This window comes from Lissotriton vulgaris, chromosome 2_2, assembly GCF_964263255.1.
Source record: "Lissotriton vulgaris chromosome 2_2, aLisVul1.2, whole genome shotgun sequence".
Taxonomy (NCBI): domain Eukaryota; kingdom Metazoa; phylum Chordata; class Amphibia; order Caudata; family Salamandridae; genus Lissotriton; species Lissotriton vulgaris.
This window is the reverse complement of record NC_141688.1, coordinates 193,150,228-193,177,184: the sequence shown is the minus strand read 5'-3', so window position 1 is coordinate 193,177,184 and position 26,957 is coordinate 193,150,228.

The following is a 26,957-nucleotide window of genomic DNA, read 5'->3' as shown; positions in this document are numbered from 1 at the left end:
TTACAAATAAATTAAAGGAAAATAGTATTTGAAACAATATGTTTAAGAAATAGTGAAGGTCATTAGGGCAAGTCTCTGCAGAACAGAGCTATCTCCATCAGGACGCCCACTGAAAGGCTGCCGCCCTGGGCCAGAGCCCACTTTTCCCAAGCCTAAAGGCGTCTCTGCTTCAGCCTCAAGCGCTTGAAACGAGGCAGGTGTAAGTAGCAGCTCTAGGCACTATCTTCCGACTGTGGGAGTCTGAGGGTAGGTTATTGGTTAAAATTGGTGATTTCCGAGATCTATTTGCAATATGTTTGGGGAGAGTGAATGTGTCCTCATGTAACACAACTGGAGCTATGTAAAGCGCTCTGATACCCGATACCTTTGTGTCAAGTTCGCGGTATATAAAACTCTGTAAAAAAAAAAAAAAAAAAAAAAAGTGCAATCATCTAGATTTCCTGCTGTCCTTAAGTCCCGTAAAGAAAGGGGTCTTCGAGCAGTAGATGGGTGGAAGTTTCTTATTTTGGAGGTGCCCTGTGCTTCGAGCATCCGTGTACCTGGGCATGGCATGGTATAAGCAGGAGGCGGCTGGAGTAAGACACCTGATTTCTCCAGTCGTAGCTAAACGTTTAGCCAATAACAATGTGGCAAAGGTTTTCTGGGGATATCATCAACTGGCCTTTTATTTTAACTAGCTAAAATAAACTCTTTATACAGAGAATAATCTACCTGAGCTTCCACTAAGAGAATTTAGCTCAGGTGGATTCTTGCTTTTTTTAACCTTCAGAGCCAATGAATTGTCTGCTTCATCAGCAATGCCACCACTGTAAGCTTCTGCCTTAAAGCACAGCTGCAACACTCAAGATTTCAACTAAGGGCCTTGCAAATGTCCTTGTTGCTAGGGACGCGAGAGCTCCCAAAAAGCAAAATGTCATTTTCCAGTGGGTCCAGAAAAGGTCTGCATGGAAGCGATCTTCAATGTGAGTCCATCAATTCAAACTGAATAAGGAAGCCCAGGAGCTGAGTTCCTTTTAGTGTGAGACAAATGTTCTACATTATGTGAAACAAGCCGTGTGAGGACTACAACGCAGACTGAGATAAAACTGTGCATCGCCTAAATTTAGGGTAAGAAAATTAAAAACAACATTCCTTGATGCATGTTCTATATGTCACTACACAGTGGGAGGAAGGGGACGAGCAGCAGAAGTTCTCAAGACAGACCAATCATCCCACTCCTAAAGAACCCTAGACTTGACTATTATGACGTCACCAACCACCGACCCTTTACCCCCTTCTGTGAATTGACAAGATTATTGAAAAATCAGTCAATGTTCACCTCCCAGGTTCACATTAATGCTAACCATCTCGTGCACAACTTCAGATCGTGCTGAAGAATGGCAACCGCCGGCAGTGCTTAATTTGTGAACGAAAGAGTGCCGGTGCCCAAAGCTCTCCTTTGAAACATGCGTTTGAGGTGCGAGTACAGAATACCGAGGCTGCATAATCCTAAAGCCACCTCCGGCCTCTTTAATCCATTTAGAGCCACACTCCCTGTTCCTTCAAGTCACTCTTACAGCTTTCTGGTTTCGCCTTTTGTGATGTTTTTCTCTTTTCTCTTCCCAGTTTGCCTGTTACTCCCTCTTCTGCTGGCAGTAAATGCCTGATGCAGAAAAATAAGTGCCACCCTGCAAAAAAAGTACTGGTGCACCCAATCGGCACCCACTGGCTCAAATTAAGCACTGGAGAACTCTACCTTATACATCATAAACAAAGCCCTCCTGACCAAAGATCAGGATTACCTCTGTCTCCTGATATTGCTGGTCCTCTCACCTGGCTTAGACATAGTCAATTATCTCTCTCCCAAGATTCATCTCTTTAAAGAACACTGCATCACCATGCAGTGACCATCCATAACTCCACGACTTTAGCTTGCTTTGACCCTGTTTAGCTCTCCACTGAATTTTGGCTAGAATAAAAATCCCACAAATAGACAATTAATAGGTATGACGCCACTGCTAGCTTTGAGAAATACAGGCCACAGATGGCATTTTTAGAAAATGCATGTGATGTTAACTCTGCATACCTTAATGCTGTGAACTGGAGAAGGTGTTGGACTTGAAGAATTCTCACCCAACCTTAGTGACGCAAACTGGGGGAGGTGTTGTACATGCGGTATACGCAGCGGACATTAATAACACTAACTGGAGGAGGTGTTGCACGTGCAGGATGCTCAGCGGACATTCATGACACAAACTGGAAGAGGTGTTGGACGTGCAGGATACTGAACGGACATTAATGATGAAAACTGGAGGAGGTGTAGGTTACTCCATGGACCTTAATGGCACAAACTGGAGGGGGTGAAGGATACTCCATTGACCTTAGTGGCACAACCTGGAGGGGGTGAAGGATACTCCATGGACCTTAATGGCCCAAACTGGAGGGAGGTGAAGGATACTCCATAGACCTTAACGGCCCAAACTGGAGGGAGGTGAAGGAACCTTAATTGCCCAAACTTGAGAGGTGCAGGATACTCCACTGACCTTAATCACACAAACTGGAGGGGGTGACGGATACTCCATGGACATTACCGACACAAACTGAAGGAGAAGAAGGATACTCCACAGACCTTAATGGCACAAACCAGAGGGGGGGGGGGAGGGGTGAAGGATACTCCACTGACCTTAATGGCACAAACTGGAGGGGGTGAAGAATACTCCATGGACATTAATGGTCCAAACTGAAGGGGGTGACAGATACTCCACGGACCTTAATGGCACTAACTGAAGGGGGTAAAGGATAATCCCCTGATCTTACTGGCCCAAACTGGAGGGGGTGTAGGTTACTCCATGGACCTTGTGGCACAAACTGCAGGGGGTTTAGGTTACTTTATGGATCTTAATGGCACAAACTGGGGGGTGTGAAGGATACTCCACGGACCTTTATGGCACAAACTGGAGGGGGTGGGTGAAGGATACTCCACGGACCTTTATGGCACAAACTGGAGGGGGTGGGTGAAGGATAGTCCATGGACCTTTATGGCACAAACTGGAGGGGGTGGGTGAAGGATAGTCCATGGACTTTAATGGCACAAACTGAAGGGGGTGTAGGTTACTCCATGGACCGTAATGGCACAAACTGGAGGGAGGTGAAGGAACCTTAATTGCCCAAACTTGAGAGGTGCAGGATACTCCACTGACCTTAATCACACAAACTGGAGTGGGGTGAAGGATTCTCCATGGAAATTACCGACACAAACTGAAGGAGATGAAGGATACTCCACAGACCTTAATGACACAAACCAGAGGGGGTGACAGTTACTCCACGGACCTTAGTGGCACTAAGTGGAGGGAGTGAAGGAAACTCCACGGACCTTAATGGCACAAACTAGAGGGAGTGAAGGATACTCCACGGACCTTAATGGCACAAACTAGAGGGAGTGAAGGATACTCCACAGACCTTAATGACACAAACCAGAGGGGGTGACAGTTACTCCACGGACCTTAGTGGCACTAAGTGGAGGGAGTGAAGGAAACTCCACGGACCTTAATGGCACAAACTAGAGGGAGTGAAGGATACTCCACGGACCTTAATGGCACAAACTAGAGGGAGTGAAGGATACTCCACGGACCTTAATGGCACAAACTAGAGGGAGTGAAGGATACTCCACGGACCTTAATGGCACAAACTAGAGTGGGTGAAGGATACTCCACGGACCTTAATGGCACAAACTAGAGTGGGTGAAGGATACTCCACGGACCTTAATGGCACAAACTGGAGCGGGTGAAGGATACTCCACGGACCTTAATGGCCCAAAAAGGAGGGGGTGTAGGTTAATCCATGGAACTTAATGGCCCAAACTGGAGTGGGTGTAGGTTACTCCATGGACCTTAACGGCCCAGACTGCAAGGGGTGAGGGTTACTCCATGGACCTTGGCCTACACTGGAGGGGGTGTAGGTTACTCCCTAGAACTTAATGACACAAACAGGAGGGAGTGAGGGATACTCCATGGACCTTAATGGCACAAACTGGAGGGGGTGTGGGTTACTCGATGGAACTTAATTACACAAACAGAAGGGAGTGAAGGATACTCCATGGACCTTAATGGCCCAATTTGGAGGGGGTGTAGGTTACTCCATGGACCCTAATGGCACAAACTGGAGGGGGTGTACGTTACTCCATGGACCTTAATGGCACAAACTGGAGGGGGTGAAGGATACGCCACGGACCTTAATGGCACAAACTGGAGGGGGTGTAGGTTACTCCATGGATCTTATGGCACAAACTGGAAGCGGTGTAGGTTACTCCATGGACCTTAATGGCCCAAACTGGAGGGGGTGAAGGATACTCCACGGACCTTAATGGCACAAACTGGAGTGGGGTGAAGGATACTCCATGGACCTTAATGGCACAAACTGGAGGGGTTGTAGGTTACTCCATGGACCTTAATGGCACAAACTGGAGAGGGTGTAGGTTACTCCATGGACCTTATGGCACAAACTGGAGGGGGGGGGGGCGTGAAGGATACTCCATGGACCTTAATAGCACAAACTGCAGGTGGTGTAGGTTACTCCATGGACCTTAATGGCCCTAACTGGAGGGGTGAAGGATACTTCAAGGACCTTAATGGCACAAACTGAAGGGGGTGAAGGATACTCCATGGACCTTAATGGCCAAAACTGGAGAGAGGTGAAGGATGCTCCATGGATCTTAATTGCCCAAACTGGGGTGAAGGATACTCCATGGACCTTATGGCACAAACTGGAGAGGGGTGAAGGATGCTCCATGTACCTTAATGGCACAAATTGGAGAGGGGTGAAGACACTCCATGGACCTTAATGGCAAAAACTGGAGGGGGTGAAGGATACTCCATGGACCTTAATGACACAAACAGGAGGGAGTGAAGGATACTCCATGGACCTTAATGGCACAAACTGGAGGGGGTGAAGGATACTCCATGGACATTAATGGCAAAAACTGCAGGGGGTGAAGGATACTCCATGGACCTTAATGGCACAAACTGGAGGGGGTGTAGGATACTCCATGGACATTAATGTCAAAAACTGCAGGGGGTGAAGGATACTCCATGGACCTTAGTGGCCCAAACTGGAGGCAGGTGAAGGGTACTCCATGGATCTTAATGGCCCAAACTGGAGGGGGTGCAGGATACTCCATGGACCTTAACGGCCCAAACTACAGGGGGTGTAGGTTACTCCATGGACCTTAGTGGCCCAAACTGGAGGCAGGTGAAGGGTACTCCATGGATCTTAATGGCCCAAACTGGAGGGGGTGCAGGATACTCCATGGACCTTAACGGCCCAAACTACAGGGGGTGTAGGTTACTCCATGGACCTTATGGCACAAACTGGAGGGGGGGGGGTGAAGGATACTCCATGGACCTTAATGGCACAAACTGGAGGGGGTGTAGGTTACTCCATGGACCTTAATAGCCCAAACTGGAGGGGGTGAAGGATACTCCATCGTCATTAATGGCACAAACTGGAGGGGGTGAAGGATACTCCACGGACCTTAACGACCCAAACTGCAGGGGGTGTAGGTTACTCCATGGACCCTAATGGCACAAACTGGAGGGGGTGAAGGATACACCATGGACCTTAATGGCACAAACTGCAGGGGGTGTAGGTTACTCCATGGACCTTAATGGCACAAACTGGAGGGGGGTAAAGGATACTCCATGGACCTTAATGGCACAAACTGGAGGGGGTGTAGGTTACTCCATGGACCTTAATGGCACAAACTGGAGGGGGTGTAGGTTACTCCATGGACCTTAATGGCACAAACTGGAGGGGGTGTAGGTTACTCCATGGACCTTAACGGCTCAAACTACAGGCGGTGTAGGTTACTCCATGGATCTTATGGCACAAACTGGAGGAGGGTGAAGGATACTCCACATACCTTAATGGCACAAACTGGAGTGGGTGTAGGTTACTCCATGGACTTTAATAGCCCAAACTGGAGGGGGTGAAGGATACTCCACGGACCTTAACGGCCCAAACTGCAGGGGGTGTAGGTTACTCCATGGACCTTAATGGTCCAAATTGAAGGGGGTGTACGTTACTCCATGGACCCTAATGGCACAAACTGGAAGGGGTGAAGGATACGCCACGGACCTTAATGGCACAAACTGGAGGGGGGCGAAGGATACTCCATGGACCTTAATGGCACAAACTGGAGGGGGTGTAGATTACTCCATGGACCTTAATGGCACAAACTGGAGGGGGTGTAGGTTACTCCATGGACCTTTTGGCACAAACTGGAGGGGGGGGGGGGGTGAAGGATACTCCATGGACCTTAATAGCACAAACTGGAGGGGGTGAAGGATACTCCATAGACCTTAATGGCATAAACAGCAGGGAGTGAAGAATACTCCATAGACCTTAATGGCATAAACTGGAGGGGGTGAAGGATACTCCATAGACCTTAATGGCATAAACTGCAGAGGGTGAAGGATTCTCCATGGACCTTAATGGCCCAAACTGGAGAGTGATGAAGGATACTCTATGGACCTTAATGGCCAAAACTGGAGAGAGGTGAAGATTACTCCATGAATCTTAATTTCCCAAACTGGAGGGGGTAAGAAGGATACTCCTTGGACCTTATGGCACAAACTGAAGGGGGTGAAGGATACTCCATGGACCTTAATGGCACAAACTGGAGATGGGTAAAGGATTCTCCATGGACCTTAATGGCACAAACAGGAGGGAGTGAAGGATACTCCACAGACCCTAATGGCCCAAACTGGAGGGAGGGTGACAGATACACTACAGACCTTAGTGGCACAAACCGGAGGGGTGAAGGATACTCCATGGTCTTTAATGGCACAAACTGGAGGGGGTGAAGGATACTCCATGGGCCTTAATCGCAAAAACTGCAGTGGGTGAAGGATACTCCACGGACCTTAATGGCCCAAACTGGTGGGAGTGAAGGATACTCCATGGACCTTAATGGCCCAAACTGGGGGGGGTGAAGGATACTCCACTGATCTTAATGACACAAACGGTAGGGGGTGTGGATTACTCTGCATTCCTTAATGGCACTCGCTGGAGGGGGTTAATATTCCCGGTCCCTAAACACTCAAACTGGTGTAGTGTTGAGCGAGCAGGTTAATTTGTGGACATTAATGATACAACCTGGTTTGTGGCACTGGGCTGCTGGATACTCCGCGGACATTAATGGTGCAATCTGAGGGGTGAATGGATGTGTAGCGCTGTCCGGCTGGACTTTGGGGTACGTCGTGGCAGTGCCTGGCCAGTATTGTATTTGTGTGCCTGTGGGCAACTGCAGTCGCATAATAAATTCGTCGAGTGTAAACCTCTGCGCAGAGTTGGCCTCTTCCTGACAAGAGGCAGGAAGAGGGGCCGTATTGTTTAAAATCGGGTAGAGTTGTGAACAACTACATCAATACCTATTGCCAGGCAGTATAAATCTTTATTACATAATAATGAAATCGGTAACATGCCAAATTACATTTTTTGTGAAATGTATCTTCTTATTAATGCTTTTATACCTGATTACGTCATAAAACAGATTCGTCTGTTCCATACCACGTTATCAATTAACTAACATTTGTATTCAGTACATTACAGGGATCGCTTTATCAGACGCGGTTTTAAACATCTTGAAGATGCAGTGGTGTGCTCTGCCATCTACCGGCGGGCACAGGGAGTGCTGGTAGCTGACTGAAGGGTCACAGACGAGATGAAATTCAGCAGTGTTTTAATAATAGCTGTAAGTAGTGTTTTAATTGGGCCGGCTTGCAGCAAAGGTTGCACACAGGTCTTGCCTATAGCCTCTAGTTGTGGCTTCTGTCTCGTTTTTTCGGTGGACGCAAACTGCGGCCAACAGCTGCACGAAAATAGATTGACGGCGGAGGCCAGGGGCAGCCGGCGCGTCAGTCACTGTTGGCCTGATTTACCTCTGAGGGCACACTGCTGGTTGGTTCCATAACTCTGCAGTGATTCAAGCACCGTTTACAAAAATCACATAATAACAGGGGAGATGGAGACTAGATAGCTAAAGCCAGTATTCAGTTGGTAAAATAAGATAAAAAAATAAATAAGCGAAGGGTTGCCAGCTTTTCCGAGTCACTTCGCCAGTTCAGTCGGATACAAGGGTTGCTGAAAAGCAAGGTTGCCTGGGCTCTTTTCCACCTCATGCCTCTTTCTACCATCACCTTAAATGTCCTACCTCTCTAGCTGGCCCCGGAGGAAACATCCTTTACGACGCAACTTTTACCAGGCAGTGCCTTTACAACGCAGGTTTTTCAATGCAAGTCATTACAACGAATTGCGCTGGGGGGCGCTGTAGGATAGGTAATAGTTTAATTTACTATCCAACACCTTCCCTACTATCCACGGGGACTGGAGTTGGAATAGTAAATTAAACTATTCACTATCCAGCACCACCCAAAGCAAGTCGTTGTAACGACTTGCGTTGAAAAACCTGCGTTGTAAAGGCATGCGCGGTAAAAGTATGCGTTGTAACAACGTACATCCGACCCCGGCACATTCTTTTTTTATTTTTTATCCCTGCTTTCTCATTTGTCCTTTATTTCCTATATTGTTCTTCCTCCGTCTTCCTTTCTCATTCTTACTCTGTGTCAAAGCCAGAGGATGAAGTCCAAGTCTCCAAAAATAAATGCTTGTGCTCACTACCTGCAACCACCGGCACAAATTAAGCGCTGACTGTATCTTTATTTGTAATCCAACCAGTGCGTAAGGAAAGACAGAGGTGGCAACTGAGTAGACTCGAGTATAACAGAAGTCCGGTAAATATGTAAAAGGAATTCTCAGTGGCCATTGTGGGTGTGGCAGGATAATGTCAGTGTAGTAGAAGAGCAAAGAGGTGGAAAGTAAAGTTGGAGGTACAAATAGCCCATATGGTCCTTCAATATCCATTTTGGAATGTATCTATATGTATAGCCAGTTTCACTGCAAAATGCAATTGTATAGTTGCTACATTTTCTTGTTAATTTAGTATTTTCGATAGATTTCAGCCAAGAGAAGCTTTTTTGGTCGACCTGATCAATAGTTACAAAACCCCCCCACAAATGCTACAAGTGGTGCACACAATGCAAAAAAGGTTAACTTGTCACCTTTCGGTTGTTGGTTACTGTATTGAAAATGTAAACCGGTATTAATAAGGAAAAACTTCTGCTTAGACAATATTAATGTCCTCCTCCCTAACTGACGGATTGGGAAATGGCTTTCGTCTGCAGCATGTAAAAAATCCTGACTTGTTTAAATGTGCTTCATCCTGGGTAGAAATAAAGTGTGCACCTTTGTGGTGGTAATGTTTAGATTCATTATTTGTGCAAATTCAAGATACACCACAGACTGTGTTCTCAAAACAGCAGTTCTTTCAGGATGTCTGTAAGAGTACAGACAGCGTGCCCCTTGATTGGGTGACGTCCCCTAGTCACAGCTTAATCCCTTGATGGGGTTGTAAGAGTTTTTCAAAATAAAGTTCAAACACAATTTGCTCTGTATTCCAGAATTCTTTTTATTTAATTCTGTATATCTCATTATTTTTGGTTATGTTCATTCGATTCAAATGATAATTATGTCCTCCAGCCTTTATACCCAGGGCATTATCCAATGCATTTCGGCTAATCAATAGCCTTCATTAGGGAACTGGGTTCTACAAATAAAACAATGTATCATACATGAGGATCCATAGGAAAATACACATAGGACTTACGCGTCGGATCATGAAGTGGAATCGTGTGCAATTTATTTTATTTTTATTTTGAAAGTTTTATATAGCGCGAACAAGATCTTTGCCGATATCAGAGCGCTTTACAAAGCAGGGGATACAAACAGTAGAGTGAATAACAGGCCATTAGGCATAGCGTAGTTGTAGGTAATAAGTGGGGTGGGGTAGGTTCATGAGGGAGCATGGTAGAACAGGTACATCAATAATGCAAATAGTACAAATAAGTGTGAGCATAGACAGTCAGGTAAGTCAATAATACAAGTAATACAAATAATCGAAGGGATCGAACAGATAATACAGATCGGTGCAGAGTCTTTAACCCCTTCCACGCTCATGACGAGCTGGGCTCGTCATGGTGTAGCCTCCTCGCACACTGATGACGAGCCCAGCTCGTCATGTAACATGGGTTTTTTTAAATCTCAGCGCAGGAGTAGAACTCCTCTAGCGCGCATGAGGTTAAAAATCCACGTTAATAGTTCAAGTGTATTTAGCCATGAGGATAGCTTTAACTTCTTTCTTAAAAAGTGTAGTGGAGGAGATGAGCCTGGTTTCAGGAGGGAGTGAGTTCCAGATCCTGGGTGCTATTCCTGAGAAGGAGCGTTTATAAGTTTTTTCCTTCCGGAATCTTCGAGGTTTTAGCAGAAGATTGTTTGTGCCTCTAGTGTTTCTAGAGCCGCCTGAGATTGTCAGCTTCTGGGTGAGGTATCCGGGTGAGCTCAGGTGTACAGCCTTGTGTGTTATGCAGGCAATTTTCAGATGTATTCTGGCTTCAAAAAGCAGCCAGTTCAGGGATTTCAAGTCAGGGGAGATATGCAAGTGTTTTTTTGACCCAGTGATGAGTCTCGCTGCAGCGTTTAGAGAAGCTCTTAGGGGTGCAGTAGTAGTTAGAGGGAGACCGCAGAGGGCGATGCTGCCGTATTCTATTCGAGGGATGACTAGTGCTTGTACTGTAGTTTGGAAGTCTTTGGCTGGGAGGAAGGGTTTAAGTTTCCTCAGGGTATTGATTTGGTAGTTCGCTCCCTTAGTTGCCTTGCTGATGTGTTGCTGCATGTTGAGATTGGTGTCGAGTGTTATGCCTAAAGATTTTGCTGAGTCCACGATGGTGGGTTGGACATTGAGTGCAGTTAGGTGTTTAAGCCAAATTTGAGTAGTAGAGATCTTCGCGGGAGGTGAGATCAGAAGGAACTCTGTTTTCAGAGCATTGAGTTTGAGATGATTATCGGCAAGCCAGGATTGGGTGCTTCTGATCGTTGAGTTCAGGAGCAAAATGTCTTTGGGGGATTGTAATTTGAGATATAGTTGGGTGTCATCGGCGTACATGTGAAAGAGTACATTGGATGCTTGTAGCAAGGTGGTGAGAGGTTCCATAACTAGGTTGAACAAAGTTGGGGATAGGGAGGATCCTTGGGGGACGCCTAACGATACAGGTATTGGCGAGGACATTAAGTTGTTGCTCTTGAATTTCTGCGACCTGTTGTGTAGAAAGGAAGTGAACCACTTGAGAACAGTCCCAGATAGACCCATTCTTGTGTTTAGAAGTTCGAGTAAATTCTCATGTTTAACGGTGTCGAATGCTGAAGAGAGATCAAGAAGGATGAGGAGGCAGGTATCATTTTGATCTAGGATTTGAAGGGCGTCGTCAATTATGTGAGTCATAGCAGTTTCTGTACTGTGTCCTGCTCGGAAGCCTGATTGATGAGGGTTGAGGAGATCAAACTGATCAATCAAGGAGCAATGTCATCTATTGTGCCTATTTCGGTCAAATTCATCAGTGAAACGAGCGCTCAGTGATTTCCCGGTGAAAAAAACGTGAAAACAACAAAGTGAGAAAACGAACATGTGTTCATTATCTGTTTAATGGGACATATCTTTAAAAGTCCGTAATTATACACGATGTAATGTGGATGCCAAACTCAAACTCTAACCACCAGGTTAACAAATGATGGTAAAATCAAATCCATGTTTCCAAAAGCCAACGCGTTCTCATTGCCCCACTAAACATGCAATACCATCTCCATGCAAATGATTTAAAGCAGCCTACCTCGCAGATTAACGCGCTCCATTGAATCGTCATGTAACTTACTCGAAAAAGAGCAAAAGCGACCTCCAATATTCCTTCCTTAAAACGTGCCACAAACTCGTCGTGCTCCGTATACAGGGAAAATTAGTGAACCTTCAGTGACTCTTCGTGTCTGTTAATAGCATAAGGGTAGGACTACAAAACAACGTGTAACGGCGGCCATCTTGAAACGTGCAATTGACTAGAAGCGAGTGTGTGAGACGGGTCATTTGAAAATAAAAACCGGACTCGTGGTCCCAATGTCGCCGATTGATATTCACAATAAGTATCGATTTTTGGATGATTAATAATTCTCCATGAACCGCTGGGAATCATTATAAGTACATGTGATTCTCTAAATCCTTACTTGAATTTAAAGGGAAATTACAATTGAAAGGGAGAAAAAAATAGAGTTTGCATACAATACAGTAATTTATCATTACAATCAATAAAGTTTCTACAGGTAACAGCTGTATTCAGTCCGCTCATTCATTCCAGTGGGCTTCAAGGTTTCAAGTTTATATATCCAATAGTTCTCACGCTGCCGTAAATTTTTATTGTTATCCATGCCTTCTCGTTTGACAACAAGTTCCAGGATGATGTATCTCAACTGGCTTACATTGTGTGAGCCCTCACTAAAATGAGTAGCTACTGTTGACTCCGCCATTCTGTTGCGAATGTTCGATTTATATTCATTCAGTCTTGTCTTAATTTTTCTTTCTGTTTTCCCCACGTAACCTTGTCCGCAGGGACATTTCAATAAGTAGATTACATTCACCGTGTCGCACGTGGCCGACACATGTAACTTGATTTTGTATCCTTTACTGGGGTGTGTGATGAAGTTTCCTCTAATGATGCTGTTACAGTGACTGCAATTGTAACAGGGCAATGTCCCTTGAAACGTTTCTATGGGTGAGTGTTCTTTAGGTTTTAGTAAGCTTCCCAGATTTTTCGACCTTTGATAAGCGAAAAGAGGCATTTCATTGAAGATGTTATTGAATTCCGTTTCTTGTGACAAAATCACCCAATGCCTTTTGATGATGTTTTTGAACGCCTTGCTCTTTGTAGAATATTTCGACACTACTACTACAATAATCAACAAGGCTTTCAACAATAGAATTATCAATGAGAGAACAAAGACATTTTTGATTAGATCTTACCCAAAAAGTCTGACAATCCGCATGCTGCCTAAAATACATAAAGATCTCAGGAATCTGCCCTTTCGGCCTATTGTATCGACTGTTGGGAGCATTCATCAACTGATTGGCCAGTTGTTGGATAAATATTTGCAACCATGTGTGATGAGGATGAAGACATTTGTTAAGGATACCACCCACTTTCTGGAAACATTAGGGAAGATTGAAATAACAACAGATGAACAAATTACATTGTGCAGTATGGATGTTAAATCCTAATATACTTCCATACCCCATCAGGATGGGATAGAAGCTATAGAACAAGCCCTACTGAATACGGAATTGGATTTGAGCTTTAAAGTTTTTTTAATGGAACTGCTGTATTTTACTCTTTTCCACAGTTACTTTAAATGGAAAAATCAATACTTATTACAACAAACTGGAACAGCAATGGGAAATTCAGCAGCCCCAGTATAAGCAAATTTGTACATGGAGCATTTTGAACAGAAACACATTTTGACACAAGAGCCATGGGTGTCTTCACACTAAGCTCATACTGAGGTATATTGACGATATGTTCATTATATGGACTGGCCCAGAACAGATGCTCTTAGAAGCCCTCATAGAATTGAATAAAAGAGATGAGCGCATTCAGTTCACATCAGAGGTCAATGATACTAAGATTACGTTCCTAGAAGCGGAGAGCTACAGGAAAGGCTCTGTCTTTGAAACTGATATTTATCGCAAATCTACAGACCACAACAATCTGTTACACCATAACAGTTTCCATCAAGCCTCTAAAGAAGCATCTCCCGTACTCACAAATGTTGAGAGTAGAGAGGATAGTATCGTCACCTGAAAAAGCAGGTCAGAATCAATGAGATGGAAAATAGATTCAGCGAGAGGGAATATCCCCAAAAAACATTGAAAGATGCCAGAACACGATGTGCACAAAAGAACAGAAGAGACCTACTAACAAAAACTGCAAACAAGGACAATACAAGAGTAGTAGTAGTGTCGAAATATTCTACAAAGAGCAAGGCGTTCAAAAACATCATCAAAAGGCAATGGGTGATTTTGTCACAAGAAACGGAATTCAATAACATCTTCAATGAAATGCCTCTTTTCGCTTATCAAAGGGCGAAAAATCTGGGAAGCTTACTAAAACCTAAAGAAGACACACCCATAGAAACGTTTCAAGGGACATTGCCCTGTTACAATTGCAGTCACTGTAACAGCATCATCAGAGGAAACTTCATCACGCACCCCAGTAAAGGATAAAAAATCAAGTTACGCGTGTCGGCCACGTGCGACACGGTGAATGTAATCTACTTATTGAAATGTCCCTGCGGACAAGGTTACGTGGGGAAAACAGAAAGAAAAATTAAGACAAGACTGAATTAACATAAATCGAACATTCGCAACAGAATGACGAAATCAACAGTAGCTACTCATTTAAGTGAGGCCTCACACAATGTAAGCCAGTTGAGATACAGCATCCTGGAAATTGTTGTCAAACGAGAAGGCATGGATAACTATAAAAATTTACTGCAGCGTGAGAACTATTGGATATATAAACTTGAAACCTTGAAGCCCACAGGAATGAATGATCAGACTGAATACAGCTGTTACCTGTAGAAACTTTATTGATTGCAATGATAAATTACTGCATTTTATGCTAGCTCTAATTTTTTCTACCTTTCAATTGTAATTTTCCCTTTAAATTCAAGTAAGGATTTACAGATTCACATGTACTTATAATGATTCCCAGCGGTTCATGGAGAATTATTAATCATCCAAAAATCGATACTTATTGTGAATATCAATCGGCGACATTGGGACCACGAGTCCGGTTTTTATTTCCACATCACTCCGTCTCACACACTCGCTTCTAGTCAATTGCACGTTTCAAGATGGCCGCCGTTACACATTGTTTTGTAGTCCTACCCTTATGTTATTAACAGACACGAAGAGTCACTGAAGGTTCACTAATTTTCCCTGTATACGGAGCACAACGAGTTTGTGGCACGTTTTAAGGAAGGAATATTGGAGGTCGCTTTAGCTCTTTTTCGAATAAGTTACATGACGATTCAATGGAGCGCGTTGATCTGCGAGGCAGGCTGCTTTAAAAAATTTGCATAGAGATGGTATTGCATGTTTAGCGGGGTAATGAGAACGCGTTGGCTTTTGGAAACATGGGTTTCATTTTACCTGATAGCTATTTTCATCATTTGTTAACCTGGTGGTTAGAGTTTGAGTTTGGCATCCACATTACAGCGCGTATAGTTACGGACTTTTAAAGATATGTCCCATTGAACAGATAATGAACACAGGTTCGTTTTTTCACTTTGTTGTTTTCACGTTTTTTTCACCGGGAAATCACTGAGCACTCGTTTCACTGATGAATTTGACCGAAATAGGCACAATAGATGGCATTGCACACGATTCCACTTCACGATCCGCCGTGTAAATCCTATATGTATTTTCCTATGGATCCTCATGTATGATACATTGTTTTATTTGTAGAACCCAGTTCTCTGATGAAGGCTATTGATTAGCCGAAATGCATTGGATAATGCCCTGGGTATAAAGGCTGGAGGCCATAATTATCATTTGAATCGAATGAACATAACCAAAAATAATGGGATATACAGAATTAAATAAAAAGAATTCTGGAATACAGAGCAAATTGTGTTTGAACTTTATTTTGAAGAACTCTTACAACCCCATCAAGGGATTAAGCTGTGACTAAGGGACGTCACCCAATCAAGGGGCACGCTGTCTGGATTATATTTAGTACTCTGAAACGGAGAGTACACCCTAGAGCACGCATCAACAGATAAAACTCTGAATAACTGTGAGTGCCAGTGTGATATATGGCATGTAAGAGTACAGAAACATCGCCAAATTCTACTTCTCCTTTTAAGGTTTGATGTCTATGTTTTTTTGGACACTAAAGTCTACATAAAGAATGGCCAACTTGAAACTACTGTCCATCAAAAAACCACAGCAACCAATAGTGTACTGCATGGAAGTAGCTTCTATCCGGAACGTTTGAAGAAAAATATCACATATGGAGAATTTATCCGAATGAAACGTAACTGTTCCAACAGAAGTGAGATGAACAACAAATTCAAGGATACCACTGAGAGATTCCTAAAAAGAGGATATAAATATAATGATGTGAGACGAGGTGAGCTGAGGGCAAGAGGAGTGACTCAAGCAGAAACGCTGATAAACAAAACGAATCAGAACACGGAGATACCATCATGAGAACCTATAAGAATAGTGTTAACATACAGCAAAGAGAGCTATAAAGTACGAAAAGTATTGAATAAATATTGGAACATTTTAGTCAAAGATCCGGATATTGGAGAAGAACTGGGGAAACATCCTCAAATGTCATTCAGAAAGGCACCATCATTACGAAACTAACATTTTCTTTAAAAAGGAGAAACCAATACCAATTACAACAACTTATTAGGTAATTCCAACATCTACATACACATCCACTCATTCACCAACAGTTCTATATAGTCCCTCATGTATGTACTTACTCATCATATGTACTCATACACCTATACATCCTGTTACACACTAATACTCATCCATATTGTTACTCACACACAAATACACACATGCAAATAAACTATCAAAAAACCATTTACTTGATTATACTGCTATACACACACCACTACACATACTTCTACAGAAACCGAAACATATTTACTTTCTTAAACAATCAATTATAAAAACACATACTCACTAACCCACCCATACACACAATCATCCACCCATACAGTCTTGCACACATGCTGTCTTCAAAATACATACAAATAGTGAGTCACTCATTCATGCATCTGTGCTCTAAATAATATCCCCCACCGAACCATACAGACACTGATACTGATACTCAAAAAAACAACTAATAACCCATATACACACTCATGTAGCTACTCACCAACCCATGCAGCCACTTATACACAAAGTGAGACACAGATACAGATATTTAAATATTTAAACATTACTCGCTAATATATGTATTCACTAAGATACATTTAATAAGTCAGTTAACCAATCAATTTTACCCATTTATTCTTCCATCAACCTTTAGATATACATATATAAAAAATATTTATTTTTCAGAAAGATACACATTCACTGGATGATGTCATCAGTGATGTCATTTGAGATGTCATCAGTGATGTCATGAGTGATGTCACTGACAATGTCATGAGTGATGTAATATGTGACGTCATCAGCAGTGCATTGCACGCGCAAGTTATAGTGAGTCCAACTAACTATAACGTGGGAATTTCAATGGTTTTATGCGAGTAAAATTTCCACCTAACTAACTGGTGTGAAACCTATGGTTTTTCCAGTGAATTTAATAGGTTTTTTAAATGCTAATCCCGAACAATAACTGGTGTGAAACCTATGGTTTTTTCAGTGAATTTATATATATATGTATATATATGTATATATATATATATATATATATATATATATATATATATATATATATATATATATATATATATATATATATATATATATATATATATATATATATATACTCTCCGACTTGAAAACGGCAGCGCCTCTGCCCGTTTTCCCAGCGCGCAAACAACAATGATCGTCCGGAGTCAGGCTTGTCAAATAGCTTCTTTTATTTTGCCATTAAAGTGCAGGGTGCAGAAATCATCAAACAGACGCGTTTCGGGCGCGGACGCCCTTGCTCACTGTCAGCGAGAAAATGGACATGGTAACCATTAAATAACAAACACTAATGTTCAAAAAGCGCGCCAGTACACTCACAGTGATTAACATAAACAGAGGACTAATGGCTTAAAACCTGATAATAGGTAACGTCCATAGCGGCCATTAGTAAGTGGTGAAACATATATTGTTCATTCATATATGTACAAATACAATAACAATACTAATGGTGATCACATTAGTGCAAATAGCATTATATTCAATCAATATTAATGTAAACATAAGACACATGTGCAAATACGCAAATTAATGTGCAAATAGGCAAATTTGTAAAGTGCCACGTGCAAATACGTAATGCCTGAACAGACATGATTTATATGTTTAAATACAATTTATGTAAAAGTGCAAAGTGCCATGTAAACTTTATAACTGTGCAAATACGCAATTTGAAATGCTATCACATTAATGGTAGATATTACTTCAACCATATATAATCACACAAATCTTTTTTGGCGTTTTAATGTTTTACTAGGCCGACTATGAATTCTATAAAAGTGTTACAAAGCTATCTCATATCCATAGCTAATCTCATGTAATCTATGATATTTAATACATGGCTCTGTGAGTTCTATAGATTAAAGATGCAATATTGTGCTCGGGGGACTAGCGCACAACTTGTCATGGTTAGTTACATGTCCATCAAATAAACAAATTGTAAACATAAAATAACGGTGGGGAAGGAGTGTGAATGGGTATAAATCATGATGGTGCCAAATGAAACTTAACTAAATTTAATTAAACGTGTACCAGTGCTAATGTCACATATAAAATTGAAAAGAATTCTTGCCTTGCTCTAAATAATAAGTGACTAAATGGTACTAGACTACTGCCTCATGTAAGGTCTAATGATGAGGCAGAAGGAGAAAAGATTGTGTATAACTGATAAGGGTATTACAGGAAGTTGCTGAGTTCTTCACCCATGTTGAGCCCCCCCGGGCTCTTACTGTTCAGCCGAACAATATATTTAGATTCCAAACGTCTAAGTTGTTTTTCATAGTCTCCCCCTCTCTTAGAGGTTCTCACTGCATCAATCACATAGTACTTTAAATGTGATAAATTTCTATTGTGATGTAAGTGGAAATGCCGAGCAACAGGGTAACTTTGGTCATTATTTGTTATTGCTCTTAGGTGTTGTAAAATGCGTTGGTGCACAGGTAATTTTGTGCTCCCAACGTACCGTAAATCACACGTGCAAGTGAGAACATACACTGCCAGCTCAGTTCTGCAAGTGAAATGTGCCCTGATGTTAATGGGTTTTGGATCAAAGGGGGTGACATATGATCTTGTATTGATGCCAAAATTACAAGCGCGGCAAGATATGCACTTGTAAAAGCCCTTACGTGGCGAAAGCCAATCATCGTTTTTTGGCATCTCTGGACTGCTTGAAACCAACTCATTCCGCATGCTGAAAGCACGCCTATAAGTGACAGTTGGTTTGGGGGGTAAGATTTCTTTTAACACTGGATCTGTGAGGACAACTGGCCATTGTTTCCTAATAAGACTGGAGATTTGGCGGGCCTGACGGCTGTATCCTGTTATTAGCCTGACACCAGTATTGGTTTCTTCCATCTTATGTGTGTCTGTTTGTGATTTCATTGGGGAGAAGTATTAAGCAGCTCTAGTCTGTTTTGGTTGTTGGCTCTAGTCATGGCTGAATCCAACATGTTCTTGCTGTAACCTCTTGCTTCTAGTCTTAGTTTAGCCTCAGATTGGTTTTTATCCCTGAGCTCTGCCGTACTGCAGGCTCGATGTATCCTGAGGAACTCTCCATAGGGAATGGCCCTAATGGTGTGTTTAGGGTGGAAACTTTCAGCATGTAAGATGGAGTTACCTGCTGTTTCTTTTCTGAATAGGCTAGTTGTTATCTTATTGTCTATAATTTCCACCATCACATCGAGGAAACTGATTCTCGTGGCATTTATGTCTGATGTAAACACAAGGTTACAGTTATTGTCATTGATCGCATGTACAAAATTCTGAGCTTCTTCTCTGCTTCCCCTCCAAATCACGAATACATCATCTATATACCTCATATACATGACTATATTCCTCGACCATACATCAGAGTGTTGTACCCTGAGGACATGCTCCTCCCACCAGCCAACGTGGAGCCCCGCGTAGCTGGGAGAGAAGCATGCCCCCATGGCCACCCCCCTGAGTTGCTTGTAAACCCGATTATCAAAGAGGAATACATTATTGTACAGGCAACGTTCAATCATGGTCAAAAGCATGGCATTATGTCTGTATAATTCTATTGGTCTCTTTTCCAAATAACATTTCACTGCTCTTAATCCGTCAGTGTGGGAGATGCTTGTATATAGTGTAGATATATCCATGGTCATGAGTAAAAGGTCAGCCGACCAGTCGCAATTTTCAAGTGCTCGCAGGAATTCGGTAGAGTCACGTATGTATGAGGGTAATGAAGTGACAAAAAATATATATATATATAATTTCTATGGCAAAATGAAACCCCTCATTTTGTTCCTTTTCAAATTAAATGTATTAAGTGTTACCACTTTATTTCAATCAAGATGACTTCAGGTGTGCCATACTTTTGTCATAAGTAAGACTGTTAGCGTTCTACTTGTTCTTTAGAACACTCTGGGACATGCTGTCATTGGGCCATAGTTGGGCTACATCTGGCTGACATTTGGGCTACATTTGGGCTCTTTTGTCTCTGGTGGCCATCTTGGGAGACTGCATTTTCAGAATGTTTTTAATGAAATATAAGAGGATTTGAGAAGTCACTCAAAATGTGCCCTAATTTTTCTTTCTTCAGCACTAATCATAATTTCTATGGCAAAATTAACCCCCTCATTTTGTTCCTTTGCAAATTAAATGTTTTAAGTGTTAACACTTTATTCCAATCAAGATGACTTCAGGTGTGCCATACTTTTGTCATAAGTAAGACTGTTAGCGCTCTAGTTGTTCTTTAGAACACTCTGGGACATTCTGTCATTGGGCTATAGTTGGGCTACATCTGGCTGATATTTGGGCTACATTTGCTTTTTTTTGTCTCTGGTGGCCATCTTTGGGCTACATTTGGGCTCTAACATATATATAGCCCAATGTAGCCCAATTTATATTTTTTCAAAGTTAATTTTCGTAAAAACCACTGGAGCATATATCTTGAGACATAGCAAAGGCACATCGGGGTACCAGTCCCTACAATTTTGCCAAGTTTGGTGGAAATCCATTCAGCCGTTCGGGCTAAAAGTGAGTTTGACCGCCCTATGGAAATTAACATGGAGAAAACACGTTTTGGGACCCCCCTTTTATCTCAGCCCCCGCTTGACGAATCCCCCCCACATTTTCAGGGACGGGGCGGAGCGGAGCGGGCCACGAACTTTGAGAAATTCGCGAAGATTCGTCCACTGGCGCCAAAGTTATTCCCAATAGAATGTTGCGGATTTCCTATGGAAAGTAGATCCTAACTATAACTACCTACTGGCGACCGCCAGTAGTTAATATATATATATATATATATATATATATACACACACACAGGGGCGGTTTCAGCCTTAGAGCATTGGGCTGTTGCCCTACTAATATTCTGCCCCCCCCCCTGTAGATGTAGACGTAAGTCTGTCAACATTTTATATACATACATTTTTTTTTATTCGGGCAGTGCCGGTGGCAGTCCATTTTCAGCAGCGGCATAAGCGGCTCAGAAGGGGGTGGGTCTACAGTCTTGGACTAACATCACATTCAGGTGGTGGCCTGGGTGGCGGCAAGCACACGGAGCAAAATGCGCATGTCGGTTTGGAAGGAGTATTTCTCTGGGCTTCGCTCTGGCTGCACATTAGCAGAGCGGGCTGATCAAAGTCACAACCCCCGGTCTCCTAATGAGCGGCAAGTACACCTGCTCCAGCCAATCTTGGTACTGCTTTCATGCTGTGCTACAGCAAGAGAACCGCTTTTGGCTGAGAGACACACTTTTGCCAATGCTTGTTTTGTTCGATGGTGTGTGCCTGTGACCCAATCGGTGCCCTCCGTCCTCCTATAAAGCACTCCAAATTAGATGTGCGGATCATCACAGCCTCACCTTCTTGCGCAGGGAAGGAGGCATCTGTCCGGACAGCCGCGAGCGTGAAGACTTCAGGTGGCGGGGGGAGCTAGAAAAAACACTGCAGATCAAGGGATGTGTTTTTCGTTCTAGTAAATCTTGGGAGCTTCCCTTGGCTGCTCCCTGGGAAATGTGCCTCTCTCTGGGCCCTAGGGCTGTTATGAATTCGGTAGAGAAGACTGTGACCTGGTTGTTCACCCTGGGGGTGTTGGAGTGGCCCAAGACCCTCTCGGACCCCGAGGGGTTTCTGCAGTGGTCCCTGAAGGTTGGGGTGGTGCTCTGCAAGTTACTGGACCGGCTACCCCTATCTCAATAGAGAAAGTAAGTGGTTCACTCCTCCCTCTGATGCATCTGTGCAACCGAGCGCAAGTTTACCTCGCTAAACTGTGTTACTGTGTGATTGTTGTTTAAGCTCGTTGCTGTCTTTTTCCCACCTTCTGAGACTATTGGACTGTAAATAATGCACGTGCACCAGTAGGCGTTGTAATAGCACATTCAATGTAACTCAGTGAAGCGAAGAACTGCAGGGCTCACTTTTGCAATGACGGTCACCCTGTCCCCAGTCAGCAGGGGGGAGGCATGATTTATCACTAAATCTACTGTTGCACACATTCTCTATACAATTGTTAACATGTTCTGTTTTTCAGGTATCTGAACTTTTTTTTGCACATATATATTTCAAAACTGACAGTCATATCTTGCATCTCTCTGTCTTTCTCTTTTTCTCTTTCTCTCTCTCTCTATATATACATATACATATAGATAGATAGATAGATAGATAGATAGATAGATAGATAGATAGATAGATAGATAGATAGATAGATAGATAGTCAGCCAGGTATGTAGATAGATAGATAGTCAGCCAGGTATGTAGATAGATAGATAGATAGATAGATAGATAGATAGATAGATAGATAGATAGATAGATAGATAGATAGATAGATAGATAGATAGATAGATAGATAGTCAGCCAGGTATGTAGATAGATAGATAGTCAGCCAGGTATGTAGATAGATAGATAGATAGATAGATAGATAGATAGATAGATAGATAGATAGATAGATAGATAGATAGATAGATAGATAGATAGATAGATTGATTATAACACTGGCCAAGTCAAAGTTATGCAATAGGAATACAGATCGATATTTGTGTTAATAATCATTCTTTTGGCAAATCCTTCGGTGTAAGTATATTCTATATAAAACTGCAAAAAAGGTAATCGGGGAGCGTTTTCTAGCATGTCAAAAATGTGTTTGAACTGACGTCCTTCAAGGCCCCCGTGTCGGCGATGGTTAGCCACGTCCCTTCTCCACCCTGTGTGTGAATACGGGCGAGACTCCTTCAGGGCATTGATGGTGTAGACGACTTTGTTGTGGCCGCCGTCATGCATGTTTAGAGCATCCACATCAAATCCATCCACCACCACGGCTCTCGCTAGTGGCTTTGCTGTTGGGTTTATTGCTGGGCATGAGAAGTGGCACACATTGGCATTGCAAAATGGTTGTTTTTTTTAGAAGTGGTATTTTTTTGCCCATCACTGGACAGTGCCTAGCGTGGTATCATGGTCCTTGGCATCTCCCGCAGAGTCGACGGTTCTTAGTGGCTTCTATGTTTCCCTTCTTGGGGGGTCGCACATTTTGTGAGCTGATTTACAGGTTCACTCCTGAATAATTATAGGCCACGCCCCTTTTAGAGGCCCTCCACTTTCTTCAAACCTAGTTAAAGCCCTGAGTAAAATCATGACTTCAGAGCAATGAAACTGATTATTTAAAATGCATGAAACAGAAGACCCTGACTCACCAGCCCCACCACATAGCACTTTGCATGCCCTTTAAGGATACTGAAGGGCTTTTCGCCAACATAGATTCAGGCAGGAGAGGACTAGTCTGCGATCAGCCTGCGGTAGGGTGACCAGACGTCCCGGATTTGCCCGGACAGTCCCCATTTTTCACCGGCTTTTTCCACTGGCTAAATAACATTTCGGGACTTCTAGGCCCTTTCATTATGAATACTACCAATTTTACAGTTATTGGTGATCTGAATCTTCATCTGGATAACGAGCATTGCTCCAAGGCTACTGAACTTATTGATGACTTCATGTCCCTCAATCTAAGTCTTAAAAATTCTGGCCCTACCCATACTGCAGGTCACTTACTGGACCCAATCTTTTCAAATATTCAGAATTTAAACACTTTCCCAGCTCTACCTATTCCTTGGTCAGACCACTTTCCCATTAAATTTTCCTTTCAAATGCCAACATCCAATATCCCTCCGATGGCGCTGCCCGCCATGGTGAGAAAATGGAAAAAGCTAGATATTAACATTCTTAATACCTTGCTAGAAGACACGATACCATGCACCATTTCAGGAGTAAAAAATCTATCAATCTCTGTCCAATCATGGCTCTTAACAGCCATTGACTCCTGCCTTCCTCAGACTAAGCTAAAAGGCATTAACCAACGTCCACCCGCTCCGTGGTTCAATGACTCTCTAAAGCATGAAAAAACCAAATGTAAGAACGCTGAGCGTCAATGGAGAAAGTCCTACTCCGTTGAAGCTAAAAATGAATACAAAAATCAATTAAATCAATACCAAAAGCTGTGCAGTAGAGCAAAAGCCAACTTTGTCTGCTCAAAAATTATTGCAGCTTTAAATCAAGCTAAAACACTTTTCAAAACAGTCAAAGAGCTAGCCTGCTCAAATACCTCACCAACTCCACCTGATCTAAATAAAACTCAATGCAATCAACTCGCCGCATTTTTTGTCGACAAAGTTGATAAAATTTATCAGGCCATCCAATCTAATCAGGACAATCATGAGGAAGATCATTATGGCGGTAGTGATGCTAACAGATCAGACAGTGAAGCGACCAATTCTGCCACCCCTTCTGATAAAACCTCCACCCCTTCCCTGAGTGCTTGGCCAACACTCAACGTTGACACTGTCCCCGAACTTCTAAGTACGATAAAATCAGGTTCGCCAAAAGACCCGCTACCCTGTTCCATCTTAAAATTACTTAGTAAGAAAGCCTTATCTACCATCACAGACCTTCTAAATAAATCCTTGCAAGAAGAATGTGTTCCACAGGAGTGGAAGCATGCCATGATCCATCCCCTTCTAAAAAAAGCTAATGCTGACCCGAAGGTACCCGCAAACTTCCGACCAATATCTCTCCTACCTATTTTTGCAAAAATTCTAGAAAAGCATGTCCACCGCTGTCTTTCAAATTATATAACGACACATGACCTGTTACCTCCCCATCAATCTGGCTTCCGAGCAGGTTTTTCAACAGAAACCACTCTCCTAGGTGTAACAGAAAATATTCGTTTAATGATAGACAAGGGTGAAACAGTGGCACTGGTGCTTTTAGACCTCAGTGCCGCATTTGACACTGTTTCACATGCGGTACTAATAAAAACTCTTCGTTCAATGGGCATCTGTGGCCCTGCTTTAAATTGGATCACATCCTTACTCGAAAATAGAACTTTTCAAATCTTCTCAAATTCTGCGTACTCTGATACCTATACCTTTAAACATGGAGTCCCTCAAGGCTCAATTTTAAGCCCACTACTTTTTAATTTATATATGAGCCCTCTTGCTAAAATAGCTAAGGATACTGGACTGATAATGTTGTCCTATGCTGATGACTCTCAGCTTCTCTTTTCCCTTCCACCAACAGGCAATAATGATCCTTCTACCTTGAGAACAGGGCTTACAAAAATCGCTGGATGGATGAAAAATAATTTCTTAAAACTAAACGGTGAAAAAACCGAACTTATAATCCTAGGAAAAAATAAAGATCTCTGGGGACCCCAACACTGGCCCCCGGAAATGGGCTCTCCTCCTAGTCCAACTAACCAGGCCCGAAACCTTGGCTTTGTTGTTGATGACACACTCAGTATGTACCAGCAGGCCATTAAAACATCAGCCACCTGCTTCATCATCTTGAAGTGGCTAAAGAAAATCTGCTGGATGCTACCAGATCATACTAAAAGAACTGTCATTAACGCCCTAATTACATCCAGATTGGACTACGCCAATGTACTATACTTAGGGTCCAACAAAGCCACAGTCCGCAAACTACAAACTGTGCAGAATGCTGCTGCAAGACTGTTAGGTAAAATTCCTATCCATTTACCCACTACCAACCTCATACGTGAATTGTACTGGTTAAAAATTGAGAACAGAATCAAATTCAAATCACTATGCTTTATGCATAAAATCTCAGCAAACAAAGCTCCTAAATATCTGCGAAGTCTGGTACAACGTTACCATCCATCCAGGACGCTGGGATCTGCAACAGCGAACAAATTTGCTGTGCCCAAAATAAGACTATCACGCATGGGAGGCAGATCCTTTGCTTACCTGGGTCCCTCCCTGTGGAACTCCATGCCACAAGCTTTGCGCTCAGAGGTTAATTATATCAGATTAAGAAAAGCCATAAAAGCTGGCTGTTCAACATCTAAGTCAGCTGTCCAACTCCTTTCACTGAATCACAAGCGCGGGGAAACCCTTTGTTGGGTAGCTGTTTGCGCTATACAAACTAAACAAACAAACAAGGCTGTCCTGGCAGATTTCGGTTATTTTGGTTCATGTCCCGGTTTTTAGAGGGGGTCGACTGAAAACATTGAGAGGCACTTTTTGGGTGTTATAAAGCTGTGCTAGTGAGCAGCTGCTATAAGTAAGCAGTTTAATGATATATATGATGTTGGTTGTAGAAATTACATATTTATTTTCTTAATTCCTTTTCTGTGATCTTATGTTGATAAGAACAGTCATTCTGCACCATTCTGCGATGAGAAATGGTAGTCCTTCTTCTATTTTTCTAAAATGTCCCGGTTTTTGGTTCTCAAGATCTGGTCACCCTAGCCTGAGAGTTTCAGAGACGTCTCAATTCCACTCCTCACCTTCGAGTATTTGGCAGCCTTCAGAAAGACTTCTTTAGGATGCACAACTTATGTTGCAAAGACACGTGGGGGTTTTAATTCTATGCACTTTTATCATGTGCTCCGCATATTACAATCCTTACACGAGGCATTCTCTGCTCAGCTGCCTTGGCGACGCTGTAAGCCTTACAGAGGCGATAACAAGCATCACACGTGAGTGCATGATGACATATGTTAAGGGTCACTTGAAGTGCATGTGTCTGTCATCTTTAAGCATGTGGGGTGATGTGATCACATTCTTATTCTCTGCATG